This window comes from Pan troglodytes, chromosome 22, assembly GCF_028858775.2.
Source record: "Pan troglodytes isolate AG18354 chromosome 22, NHGRI_mPanTro3-v2.0_pri, whole genome shotgun sequence".
NCBI classification, from domain to species: Eukaryota; Metazoa; Chordata; class Mammalia; order Primates; family Hominidae; genus Pan; species Pan troglodytes.
This window is the reverse complement of record NC_072420.2, coordinates 28,913,985-28,927,752: the sequence shown is the minus strand read 5'-3', so window position 1 is coordinate 28,927,752 and position 13,768 is coordinate 28,913,985.

The window sequence follows — 13,768 nt, the reverse complement described above, 5'->3', positions numbered from 1 at the left end:
TACTAAGTCTGTTCATGCTGATTGATGTATGCTCTAAGGCAGTCTATGCCTTCTCTACCATGCTCTTCTCTTCACTTTCTTCTAAGTCCTTTCTAGCAGAATCATTAACAACCACATTTCTACTAACAATGTGTTCAAAACAATGTAAGTTTTTCTCAGATGACCTTCAACATTCTCTTAGCCTCACTCACTGCCGAATTCCAAAGCCACTTTGACATTTTATAGATATTTGTTACAGCAGTATATAACTCTCAGACATCAAAATTTGTATGAGTTTCCTAATGTCGCCATAACAAATTACCACACATGCATGCAGTGATTTTAAAAACACAAACAGCTGGCAATACACTCTTCCTAGCAATGCTTCCTAAACAGAATGGACAGTATTCCCTCAAGTTTCAGCTGAAGTCCACCTGCTCCAAGGTACAGAAGCAACAGTGATTTTCTCCTCTGTCCACATTATGCTCATTAACTGCATGACTCAGTGCTATTTACCATGGGTTCTGCTGTATTGCTAGTTATTTATCTTCATAATATGTGAAGTTATCTAAAGAATACAATTAGATAGTTGAGGACAGGAACTTCTGGCATTCCTAGAATTTATGAGTGTTCTTATATGGTAGCCAGTCTGAATCCATTTGTGATGATGATGAAAAACACGACAGATAGCTGGATAGTTAATGTAGGAAACTTTGCTTTATGAAATAAAATTTTGAGAAAGCTAAATATATTTTCCTAACATTGGATCGCTTATGTGTGTTTTATGTAACAACTTATTAATCTCTAATATTTAATAAGTACAGCTATTATTTATAAAATATTTTAGCTTATAAATTTAACACACTATATCATTTGATCTCAAACATGTAAAAATACTTATTACACAAAGGAGGAACATAGAGTTACCACTTGATTTCATTTGTGTTTGCTGACTGACATAGGGTCAAAGAATACATTAGTAGCACTACTGAAACATAAATCTATGGTATATGATTCTAAAACCTGTGTTTTTCCCACTATGCTATATGTACATTCTTATTTCATGAATTTAGAATACATTTAATAACTGACACACGTACTATTTGTTCAACAACAGTTAAGTTCTTAAGAAATAATGATGGTACAAAAAGAAAATTTTAATCTTGCCTAATTCTTAATGTAATCAGTAAAAATACAATAATATTGTATCTGACAGAGAGGGCAATTATTCAAATTTTAAAAGACGTTCACATCATGAGTAGTTGAGATGAATAACTATCCTGAAAAACCACTGACCATAATGAGTTATTGTTAGCAAGATTTATATTGTTCTTTTGAAGTTCTTCTAGAGGCACACAATCAACCATAGGTTTTATCTAACAATAGTAAAAGTGATCCCAAAACATAAAAAGTGGTTGCTGTATTGAAAAGTATATTACAGGACAATAATAATTAAATGGATGATAAGGAAACCTTGTTACAGGTGCTTCATACCACTTCAAAAACAGCAAAAGAAAAAATTGATATTAACATGTACCAATTACAATGCATTATTATGAAATATTTAAAATGGGGAATCCAAGATGACATAGTTTTTAACTCATCCACATACTGGAAGTTTAGAGAAACTCAGAATTTCTTATTTCTTTTTCTTTTTCCTCCATAGCATAAAAGCTTTGCTAATAAGAATAAATATATATATTAGAGTTTTAGTGTTTGATCCTGTGATCAGTTGTAACCGTGTGTCATAAAACTCTCTCACAGATTCCATCTTTCCCAAATCTTCTGATCATAACACAGATTGCCATATAGACTTCTCTTGTAAGAGAATGTGCTGGCCATAAGGCAGCAAAGTGAACTTGCAGTTTTACTTCTTGTAAATTAATGCATTTGCATTGACTTCTATAAAATAATCTCTCCTGAATTTTTTTGCTTAGTCAACTTACTGTGTGCAAGCAACAGAAATTGTCTCTGGTTAACTTTTGCAGCACAATTAAAAATTGTATGAAGAAGCATGCAAAATTTTTATGAGGCTGAATCAGCCTCATTAAATGGTCAGTGATTAAGGGAATTTATGTAGGACACTTCTTTTGGATTCTTGCTGGCACCACAAGACTGTCGATGCTTTCAGCACTGCTGTGCTGTGCTGTGAATAATTCTTTGTTGCTCATGTTCTCTGTGTTCCCCATTCCAGATTCAAAGTCTTAGGCAGGAACATCTTATTGGCCAAGTCTGTCAGGAGGTAATGAGAGTAAATATCTCAGAAAGAGAAAGTTCGTTTGGATGCTGAGTGGCCAAAAAATGACAATTTTCCATGAAAGTAAGGTCGATCTGATGTAAAGTGGTAACAACCATCAAGTGTCTGGATTTAAAAGGTTGAGGACCAAACATTTTTCTTTCATTTTTTATTTCCATCAAATGACAAGTTCCCAGTGATGGTAGGGATCTTAAATATCATATAGTCTGATACTTCTCCAAGCCTCGATTGGGCAAGAAAAGGGTAGTAACAACAAATAATTTCCCTTTGATAGTCTATTTTATCTATTTATTTTAGGTGAGGGGATGATTCCATTTTTAAAAAAAATTTATGTTAAACTTTTGTTCTTTAATATTACTTTTACCTCTCAGAGCTACAGAGGAAATAGATCCAATTACTCTAAACCTAATCATCCTTTTGAATAAAACTTATGCATGGCTTTCGTATCATTTGTGCAAGTAATAAATCCCAATTTACATAATGGTTTTCCTATGACATGATTTTGACTCCGTATTTCTGCTGCTGCCATTCCTGTATTGCCTTTTTCACACATACACACACACACACACACACCCTACCACCACCACCACTACCACCAGCACACACACAACACATGTGCATGCATACCAACATTTGCAATACTAAGATGTGAAAATACCAACTGGAAAAGGTTTGACACGTACACAGTGTGGAAGGGCTAGCACTTTACATTTCTTTTTTTTTTTTTTTTGAGCTCTGTCACCCAGGCTGGAGGGCAGTGGTTGGTTTCAGTTCACTGCAGCCTCTGCCACCCAGGCTTAAGCATTCTTCCCACCTCACCCTCCTGAGCAACTGGGACTACAGTCACATGCCACCATGCTTGGCTAATGTATTAGTCAGGATTTTCTAGAGGGACAGAACTAATACAATATGTGTATATATGAAAGGGAGTTTATTAAGGAAAATTGACTCACATGATCATAAAGTCAAGTCCCATGAGAAGCCATCTGCAAGTTGAGGAGCAAGGAAGCCAGTGGTGGATCAGTCTGAGTTCCAAAACCTCAAAATTAGAGAAGCTGACAGTGCAGCCTTCGGTCTGTGACCAAAGGCTCAAGAGGCCCTGGCACACCACTGGTGTAAGTCCATGAGTCCAAAAGCTGAAGAACGTGGAGTCTGATGTTTGAGGGCCAGAAGAATCCAGCACGGGAGAACGATGAGGGCCAGAAGACTCAGCAGGTCTGCTCTTTCCAACTTCTGCCTGCTTCATTCTAGCCACACTGGCAGCTGACTAGATGACACCCACCCAGATCGAGGGTAGGTCTGCTTCTCCCAGTCCTCTGACTCAAATAATAATCTCCTTTGGCAACACCTGCACAGACACACCCAGAAACAGTACTTTGCATCCTTCAATCCAATCAAGTTGACACTCAATACTAACCATCACAGTTAATTATTTAATTTGTTGCAGAGACAAGTTCTCACTATATTGCCCAGGCTGTTTTTGAACTACTAGGCTCAAATGATCATTCCACCTGGGCCTCCCAAAATGCTGGGATTATAGGCATAAACCACCATGCCCAGCCTTAAATTCTATATGTCTATTAATACCTTAACATTATTTAGGTTTTCTTGAAGGCCATATGACACCATTCATTTCTGTTGGGCTTTTCCCCACATATTTTTTAAGGGTTCTCTTCTTGAGTCGTGTCTCTCGTTTCCTGTATTTTATTTTTTTAAATCTCCATTTATGGTGTGGACTGAACCTACAAACTAAATCAGTGGTGTGGTTAAAATTCTAGTCTTGGAAACTGAACCTGCAATCTAGCTTGGAGGCATTCTTTCCCCAAATACTGTCACCTAAAAATATGTTAAGAAAATTGTCCATGTCTTTATTAGCTCTTGATTTAAAAAAAAATGAACAGGACAAGTTCAATTATAAATTCCTGGGACATGTCCTTCAAAGTCCCTGTTGGTTGATATTATAAAAGAATCTAATGGGCATCTTTTGGAAACAAAGATCCATCACATTTTTTGTGGTGTTCTCAGCTGGTAGAGAGGTGTCAATATCCCTGCAGAGATTTAAAATATACACGTTTCTTTTACAACCTAAAGATCAGAGAGCCTTCCTCAGAACCTTCATGATTTATGCGGTGTGAGAAATGGGTTGGTATTCGATTATTTTCTATTCTAACTCATTCATTCATTCATTCATTCATTTATTCATTCATTCATTCACTTATTACATGCCAAGGCCTATTCCATAGTCAATATTATGTGGTTAAAGAAGGGTCATCTGGCCGGGCAGGGAGCCTTATGCCTGTAATCCCAGCACTTTGGGAGGCCAAGGAGGGTGGATCATGAGGTCAAGAGTTCGAGAACAGCCTGGCCAACATGGTGAAACCCTGTCTCTACTAAAAATAGAAAAAAAAAAAAAAAAAAAAGCCAGGCATGGTGGCACTTGCCTGTAATCCCAGCTACTCAGGAGGCTGAGGCAAGAGAATTGCTTGAACCTGGGAGGCGGAGGTTGCAGTAAGCTGAGATTGCACCATTGCACTCCAGCCTGGGCAACGGGACAAGACTCCTTCTCAAAGAAAAAAAAAGTCGACTTTTTACCAAATTGATATTTCTTTATGAAACTTCAAGAAAGAGTGAGGATTTTCCCCTGATTCAGGGCTAGATCGATAATGCAAATTAAAAAGCATTAAATGTATATGATTGTTTCTCACCTAGATAAGAAAATATCTTTTTTTTTAAATTATACTTTAAGTTTTAGGGTACATGTGCACAATGTGCAGGTTAGTTACATATGTGTACATGTGCCATGATGGTGTGCTGCACCCAGAAACTCGTCATTTAACATTAGGTGTATCTCCAAATGCTATCCCTCCCTCCTCCCCCCACCCCACAACAGGCTCCAGTGTGTGATGTTCCCCTTCCTGTGCCCAAGTGTTCTCATTGTTCAATTCCCACCTATGAGTGAGAACATGCGGCGTTTGGTTTTTTGTCCTTGCAATAGTTTGCTGAGAATGGTGGTTTCCAGCTTCATCCATGTCCCTACAAAGGACATGAACTCATCATTTTTTATGGCTGCATAGTACTCCACGGTGTATATGTGCCACATTTTCTTAATCCAGTCTATCATTGTTGGACATTTATCTTTTTTCCACTTTCAGATCTCACTTTATATTATCCTGATCTTGATTAAAGCATAGTCTTCTACAAAAAAATTATATTTCTGTAGAGTGTAAAACTTCATGGCAAATACGGCGATACATAGCAAATGACGCTCAGGTCCAGGATTGGAGAATATTAGGGAGTGGTGAGGACTGTGTTAAACAAGAACACATTCTTTGCTTATTGGAGAGAAGCTACATAGATCCAGCCAATTGTTGTCATATAGGAATGTCAGCTCAGTATTGCCAGATCTTCTGATTTTTTTTTTCAACAGAATCCAGAAGTCTGGGTTTTTTCATAAAACTTCCCAGTTTTAAATGTTGGTAATATTTTTTAAAACAGTGTAAGAGCCAAATAAAACATATCTGTGGGCCAGGTTTAGCTTTCAAGTTGCTAGTTTGTAACCTTTATTCTAGAGGTATAGAGCTAGAGCCCAGCTACAGTATCAATCTGCCCAGTACTTGTTGCTTCCTGAGGACCTGTGGCTCCCAGCAGAAACAGAACCTTAATACGACTTCCCTGCCACTCTGTCTTCATCTATCCAGATTCCAGTGGTGGTAAGCCTAATACACCCCTTGGGGATATCTCACTACATAGAACTTTAATGATTCCCTTCTCCATCAGACCATAAATTCTTGAGGGAAGAGAAAATTTATTTGTTTTACAAGCAAATTACACAGCAACTGGGGACACATCAGCTACAGTGAATGAGCTTCACTTTTTCAACAGTTTTTTTTTTTTTTCTGGTCAGCATTGTATCCATAGTAAAATTTACAGCATTTCTTTCCCTAGACTCTAAGACATGACCCTCCTGAAACCTGTTTTTTGGTTTTAATATAAAAAGTGAAAGATGATTTTTGATATTTTGGCCCCTGCAGTTCTCATGACTCAGAGGAAGAATTAAGTCATCACTATTACATGCACAGCATGGTGGCATGCGTAAAGGAATTAAGTGGCTTCAAGGTCAGTGATATAGTTTGAATATGTGTCCTCACCCAAATCTCATGTTGAAATGTAATTCCCAGTGTTGGAGTTGGGGCCTGGTGGTAGGTGATTGGATCATGGGGGTGGATTTCTCATGAATGGTTTAGCATCATCCTCTTTGTACTGTCCTCCTGACTGTGAATGAGTTATCAGAAGATTATTTTGCTTAAAAGTATTTGGCACCTCCCCCACTCTTGTTCTTGCTCCTGCTTTCACCATGTGATAGACACACCTGCTCCCTTTTCACCTTCTGCCATGATTGGAAGCTTCCTGAGGCCTTTCCAGAAGCAGATGCTGCAATGCATTCTGTAAAGCCTGTATAATCATGAGCCAATTGAACCTCTTTTCTTATAAATCACTCAGTGTCAGGTATTTCTTTATAACAATATTAGAATGGTCTGATACAGAAAATTGGTACCGAGGAGTGGGACATTGCTATAAAGATACCTGAAAATGTGGAAGCAACTTTGGAATTGAGTAACAGGTAGAGGTTGGAAGAGTTTGGAGAGCTCAGAAGACAGGAAGATGAAGAAAACTTTAGAACATCTTAGACATTGGTTAACTGATTGTGACAGAAATAATGATAGTGATGTAAACAGTGAAGTCCAGGCTACCAAGGTCTCAGATGGAAATAAATAACTTACTGGGACCTGGAGCAAAGGTCACTTTTGTTATGCCTTAGTGAAGAACTTGGTTGCATTATGCCCCCACCCTGGGATCTGTGGAACTTTGAATTTAAGAGTAACGATTTAAGGTATCTTGCAGAAGAAATTTCTAAGCAGCAAAGCATTCAAGATGTGGTATGGCTGCTTCTAACAGCCTATACTCATATGCAGGAGCTAATAAATGATTTAAAGCTAGAACTTATATTTAAAATGGAAGCAAATTGTAAAAGTTTGGAAATTTTGAAGCCTGTTCATATAGTAGAAGAGAAAACCTCATTTTCAGGGAAAATTCAAGTAGGTTGCTGAGTGACCACTTGCTGTGGAAATTTGCATTAGTGAAAAGAAAGCAAGTGCTGGTAGCCAAGACAATGGGAAAAAAGGCCTGGAAGGTATTTCAGAGATCTAAGGGGCAGCTTTTTCCATCACAGGCCCTGAGGCCTAGGAGGAGAGAATGGTTTTGTGGGCCATGCCCAGGGCCCCGCTGCCCTGCACAGCCTTAGGACATGGCTCCCTGTATCCTGTCAGCTTCAGCTCCAGCAGTGGCACAAAGTAGTCCAGGAACAGCTTAGGCCACAGCACCAGAGGGTGCAAGCCATAAGTGTTGGTGGCTTCTACGTGGTGTTTACTTTGTAGGTGCACAGAGTGCAAGAGTGTTTGAGGCTTGGGAACCTCTGCATACATTTCCTAGGATGTGTAGAAAAGCCTAGGTGTCCAGGCAGAAGCCTGCTGAAGTGGCAGAGTCCTCATGGAAAACTTCTACCAGGGTAGTACAGGGGGAAAATGTGGGTCAGATCCCGCAGACAGAGTTCTCATTGGTGGAGCTGTGGAAGAAGGTCACCATCCTTCAGACTGGGTAGATCCACTGGGAGTTTGCACCCTTGCTGTGGAAAAGCTGCAGGCACATAACAACCTGTGAAGGCAACCTCTGGGGCAGAATCCTACAAATCCAGAGGGGTGGCACTTGGGCAAGACCTTAGGAGCCCACCCCTGTATCAGTGTGCCCTGGATGTGAGACATGTAGTCCGAGGATATTGGTTTGAAGCTTTAAGATGTAATGACTACTGTGCTGAGTTTCAGATTTGCATAAGACCTGTAGCCCCTTTCTTTTAGCTGATTCTTCCGTTTTGGTATAAGAGTGTTTACCCAATGCTTGTACCATCATTGTGTCTTAGAAGTGACTAACTTGTTTTTTTTTTCATTTTTAGAATTTTATTTTTATTTTACTGGCTCATAGGTAGAAGGGACTTATCTTGTTTCAGATGAGACTTTGAATTTTTGTCTTTGAGTTAACGCTGGAATGAGTTGAGACTTTGGGAGATGATTGGGAAGGCATATTTGTATTCTGAAATGTAAGACAGACATGAGATTTGGGAGGGGCCATGGGAAGAATGATATAGTTTGAATCTGTGTTCACACCCACATCTCATGTTGAAATATAATCCCCAGTTTTGGAGGTGGGGCCTGGTGGGAGGTGATGAGATTATGGTGGTGAATTTCTCACGAGTGGTTTAGTGCCATCCCGAGACCCACATAGGTCTCAGTTTCTGATCCTCTTGGGCAGAAGCAGGTCTCGTACTTTGTGCTCCCTGGATCTCTTCCAGGAGCACAATCATCCACTGTGCAAAAGCCTGTGCAAAGTGGGTGAGGGTGCCCAGAGATAGCTCTGTGTATGCCCACTCCTGACATTCCTAAATTCTCAAATCTCCCCACTTTTGCCTCTTCATAAATCCCAGTGGCTACCCTGGGTCACGTGTATGTACTTTTTAAATGAAATGGAAATATGAAAGATAATAAATGCAAACCAGCTATTTATATAATAGACTATTAGGTACTCAAATCTGGAAATATATTTTTAGACTTGTGTCACTCATAAATACAATTTTAAAATTAATACACTAGCGGCCAGGCACAGTGGCTCACGCCTGTAATCCCAGCACTTTGGGAGGCCTAGGTGGGTGGATCATGAGGTCAGGAGATCGAGACCATCCTGGCTAACACAGTGAAACCCTGTCTCTACTAAAGATACAAAAAATTAGCCAGGCGTGGTGGTGGGTGCCTGTAGTCCCTGCTACTTGGGAGGCTGAGGCAGGAGAATGGTGTGAACCTGGGAGGTGGAGGTTGCAGTGAGCCCAGATTGCACCACTGCACTCCAGCCTGGGCAATAGAGTGAGACTCCATCTCAAAAAAAAAAAAAAAAAATTAATACACTAGCATAGCTACTATTTATAGAGTGGAAACTATACATGTTAGATGCTATTTATGTGTTACTTTTTTGAGTCCTCACAAAGAATTTTCAACAAATGATTGTATGTGTTGGATGCATTACATATTACCTCCTTATTAGTCACCAGTAATTATAAAATTAAATAAATAATGAAAGTATTATTAGTTCTCTTAACACTTAAGGAAAACAAGACTAAAAGAGGCTTATATATTTTGCTTAACTTTACCTTGCTGGCAAGCGACTAGGCCTGGATTTGAACCCAACCTTCAGGAAAGATCATGTGTTTTTATCACACTACAAAGTCTCTCTTGTGGGAGTCTGCCAGTTAGTTTTACCAGTCTTCCAATTTGCTTGTATACTTACGTGCAAGTTAGGAATAATTTTGGAATCCCAGCACTTTGGGAGGCCGAGGCAGGCGGATCACCTGAGGTTGGGAGTTTGAGACCAACCTGACCGACATGGAGAAACCCCATCTCTACTAAAAATACAAAATTAGCCAGGCATGGTGGTGGATGGCTATAATCACAGCTACAAGGGAGGCTGAGGCAGTAGAATAGCTTGAACCCGGGAGGCAGAGGTTACGATGAGCCGAGATCGTGCCATTGTACTTCAGCCTGGGCAACAAGAACGAAACTCCATCTCAGAATAATAATAATAATAATTTTGGCCACAAATAACAGAAAATCTAAAAGTACATTATACAATATTGTAATTTGCTTTCTGTCAGAAGCTGTGAGACAGAGACTAGTGTTAGAAGTTTTCACAGGGAGTGTTCTCAGAAGCTTCACCTTAGGGGAAATTAAGGAAGCAGAACTCTGGGTAGAAGGAAAGTTGGAGTGAGTTTTATCTATAACAAGGACCAGCCAAGTTTGAGGGATGCCTCACAGAAGAGAGGGCCCTTCAGAGTTATCCTGTTTTGAGGAGAGTCACTCAGATTGTTATATTTCCATACCAAATAGTCATTAGATGTGGGTTTCCCCAAGAAGGACACATCTCCTTAGATGGGGAAGCATTCCTCAGCTGATAACAATTCTGGAAGAGGTCTTGACCTCTGAGAGATATCAAGAGATATCAACACATAATCTTCATAGCGGCTGGGAGAATAACTATCTCAATCCTGATGGGGATATCTAGGATGTCCAGCACTGCATCTTCTACAAACAAATGTCTTGATTTTCTCTGATATGAAGAAAAGTTTAGATATGAATGGTTGTTGTAATTTTGGTTCAGCTATTCAATGGCGTGAGGCCTTCTTTACATCTATTTTTCTCTTGGCCTGTCTTTATGATCACAAGATGGTGACTACAACTATAGGTATCAAAACGAGAAGGGAGAAGTCAGTGGGGTGTATATCAAGGTTCCCTTCATTAGGGAAGGTAAAGCCAGCCCCACAGTTCTCCAGCAGACTTACCTGTTACTCTTATTGTCTATAACTAAGTCACAGAACAAGAGAGATGGGCAAATTTCATAGTTTCTGGAAAGAGAAAGCATTATCTTGACTGATTTAATTTTCTGAGATTGGAAATATTTTTGTCTGATGAGGTTTACTGACAAAGGAGAAGGAGAGAATGGATATGTTGAAGGCAAAATGCAAAAGCAGGGTTAGCCATGTGTCATTTCATTCTTAACTTGTAACCACATTGACTTCTAAGAAGCATATGCCTTATAACCATACATGGGGCATCAGAGCATTTGGGTACGGGAAAAGAGAATATATGAGATGTGGACAAGAACAAATGATTCTTTCCTTAAACCAGTACTTTTCTCAACTCATTTGAATCTACAGAATATGATAGACAATCAAAAGTAAAGTGGAGATGGAAAAGAGAACAGGGATAATACACTGAACTTAGGTGGGAATTCCAACTTTATATGTAATGGGTAACAAAAAGAATGACTAAACAAATTCAGTTCTATCTAGTGAGAACCAAACTGTGCTTTCATTTATATCAATCTCTGCACCATCAGAAACATTAGCTTGTTATTAGCTGTTTCCCAATGCTCATGTTTATTGGCACTGAAAGTGAGTAAGAATACATCTGTGGTAGATTAGCTTAGTGAGGCTTGTAAATGGGGTCACAGAGTCCTAGAAATTAAGGGCTGGAGAGACTTTGGAAATCATTTAATGCAAACTCATCATTTTACACACAGGAAACTGAGGTCAAGAAGGGGCAAATTGCCCAAAATAAATATAGGTGTGAACTTTTGAAAGGTTTTGTTTTGTTTTGTTTTGTTTTGCCTTTTAAGTAACAGTTACGTGTTTTGCTAGTCTTGGACTTCTCTTTGAACAGATTTGAGCAGAGTGTGATCCTGTTCATCACCAAAAACGTTGAAAAGACTCATTCATATTCAGGGAAAAGAAATGCAGATAGCTTAAGTAATTTTAGTAAGATTGAAGCCTACCTCATATGCCAAAACTAATCAAACATCAGAAGTATCATCTTTTGACAAAGTAATTATTTTAAAATAATACTTGTTGATTGTTACTAAACTCACAGGACAATTAACATGTTTCTGAGTCAGCAAAAATGAAACATATTTCAGCAAGCATCTATTTAACTTTGTGATGTCCCAACGGACCAAATCTAAACATAGATTTCAATGGCAAAAGTTTGTTTAATGGGAAAACCTATCCAAAAAGAAACATTTGTTTCATCTGTAGTGGGGAAATATCCATCTGCTCTTAGGTTGGTACAGAAAGCCAAGAATTTTGCAAAACTTTCCACTGGCTGGTTGTTGCTTGTGATCCAAGTGAAGAAAATATTTGAAAAAAAAAATCAATGGTCAGTCACTTTTAAAAATGCAACTTTGACAAAAATTTATGTGGGGATTGGGTAGTTCAACAACTAAATGACATTTTGCTGTTATTGGATAAACTATGTTTGGGAGTATAAATAGAGCTCCAGCATGAGTGAGTTGGCAAAGATGAATAGTGTATCTAAATAGCAAAATCATGGTTACCAGAGGCTGAAAAGAATAGTGGGAAGTTGGGGTGGAAAATGGAGATAGTTAATGGTTAGAAATACAGTTAGATACAATGAATAAGATCTAATATTTGAAAGCACAACAGGATGACTAAAGTTAGCAATAGTTTGTTGTACATTTTGGAATAACTCAGGGACTACAATTGGAATGTTTGTAACACAAAGAAATGATGAATGCTTGAGGTTATGGAAACCCTATTTACCATGATGTGATTAATACACATTGCATGCCTGTAGCAAAATATCTCATGCCCCCATTAATATATACACTTACTATGTACTCATAAAAATAATTTTCTTTTAAAAGAAGAAACTAAAAAACATAGCAAAATTATTTGAAATAGTGACTATCATCAGATGATCTCTTAAGTTGGGAATGCTTTTTTATATTACCTTTTTAAGTTTACATTAATTAGTAAACTATACAAATTATTGTTTTGTTTCTGCACTCATTGTTTTAAAATATGTAAATTAATTCATTTTTTAACTCCCTCAAAGGAGCAAAAATATGTATTAATTCTGATTAACATTTATATCACTTCTAGACTTCACTATGCAATATATCCATGTTACAAAAATGCACGTGTATCCCTTAAATCTATACAAATAAAAAAATGAAAAATAAAGTTTGATCATAAAATTTTATGTTAAAGAGGGTACTTTAGAGACATTATTGGTTAGAACTCTTTATTTTACAATAAAAAAACAAAGCCATGTAGATTAAATAACTTTGTCTGGATCACAGAGCAAGTTAGTGATCTTCCAGATTCTTTTATTACATTGCGTTAGTCTATAAAGAAAGAAGGCTCCCTCAGTCTCTACTGTCTTAATATAATCTATAAAATTAGAATTCATTGAGCCAACATGGCTTTTTTGTTTCTTTTTCAAAAAAGGGCAGGTTATAAAAAACAGACCAATGGATGGTTAAGAATTGACCGATAAAACAGAAAACAGATACACTACAAAACATGGAGATTTCATATACTTATTAGAGGATCAAATAACTTCACATATTTCAGTAGTCCTTGAGAACTTATGTGTACATTAAACACACTTTAATAGTTGAGATTCATAATGCATATTTTGAATTATGAAGGCATTTCAGTATATGTATAGCACATTTAGTATATGCCTAAGTCATTAGGGAAAGAAAGACTACAGGGGGAATTTAAAATCTGAATAGGACAAATTTTGCAAACAACTTCTTAGAAATAAAATGCAATTCAGTGATACGAAGACATTTCTTAGGACTTCTGATAGAAAAATATGTATTGATATAATTAAAATCAGTATGGCATATTGTTAAAATATATTTTGTTATGGCGATTCTAATATTTTGACTTTTAGTAATTCAAGTTTCCCTTCTCCTTGACTTCAATTACAGATGGATTAATCATAATAGTAATTAATTATTCAAATGAACGTAATTTTTTCTCTTTCAAATTATAACTAGGAATTTAAGTCATAAAGTCATCATATAAATCTTCTATTTCTTTGATGTAGGCAGTTTCAATATACCACA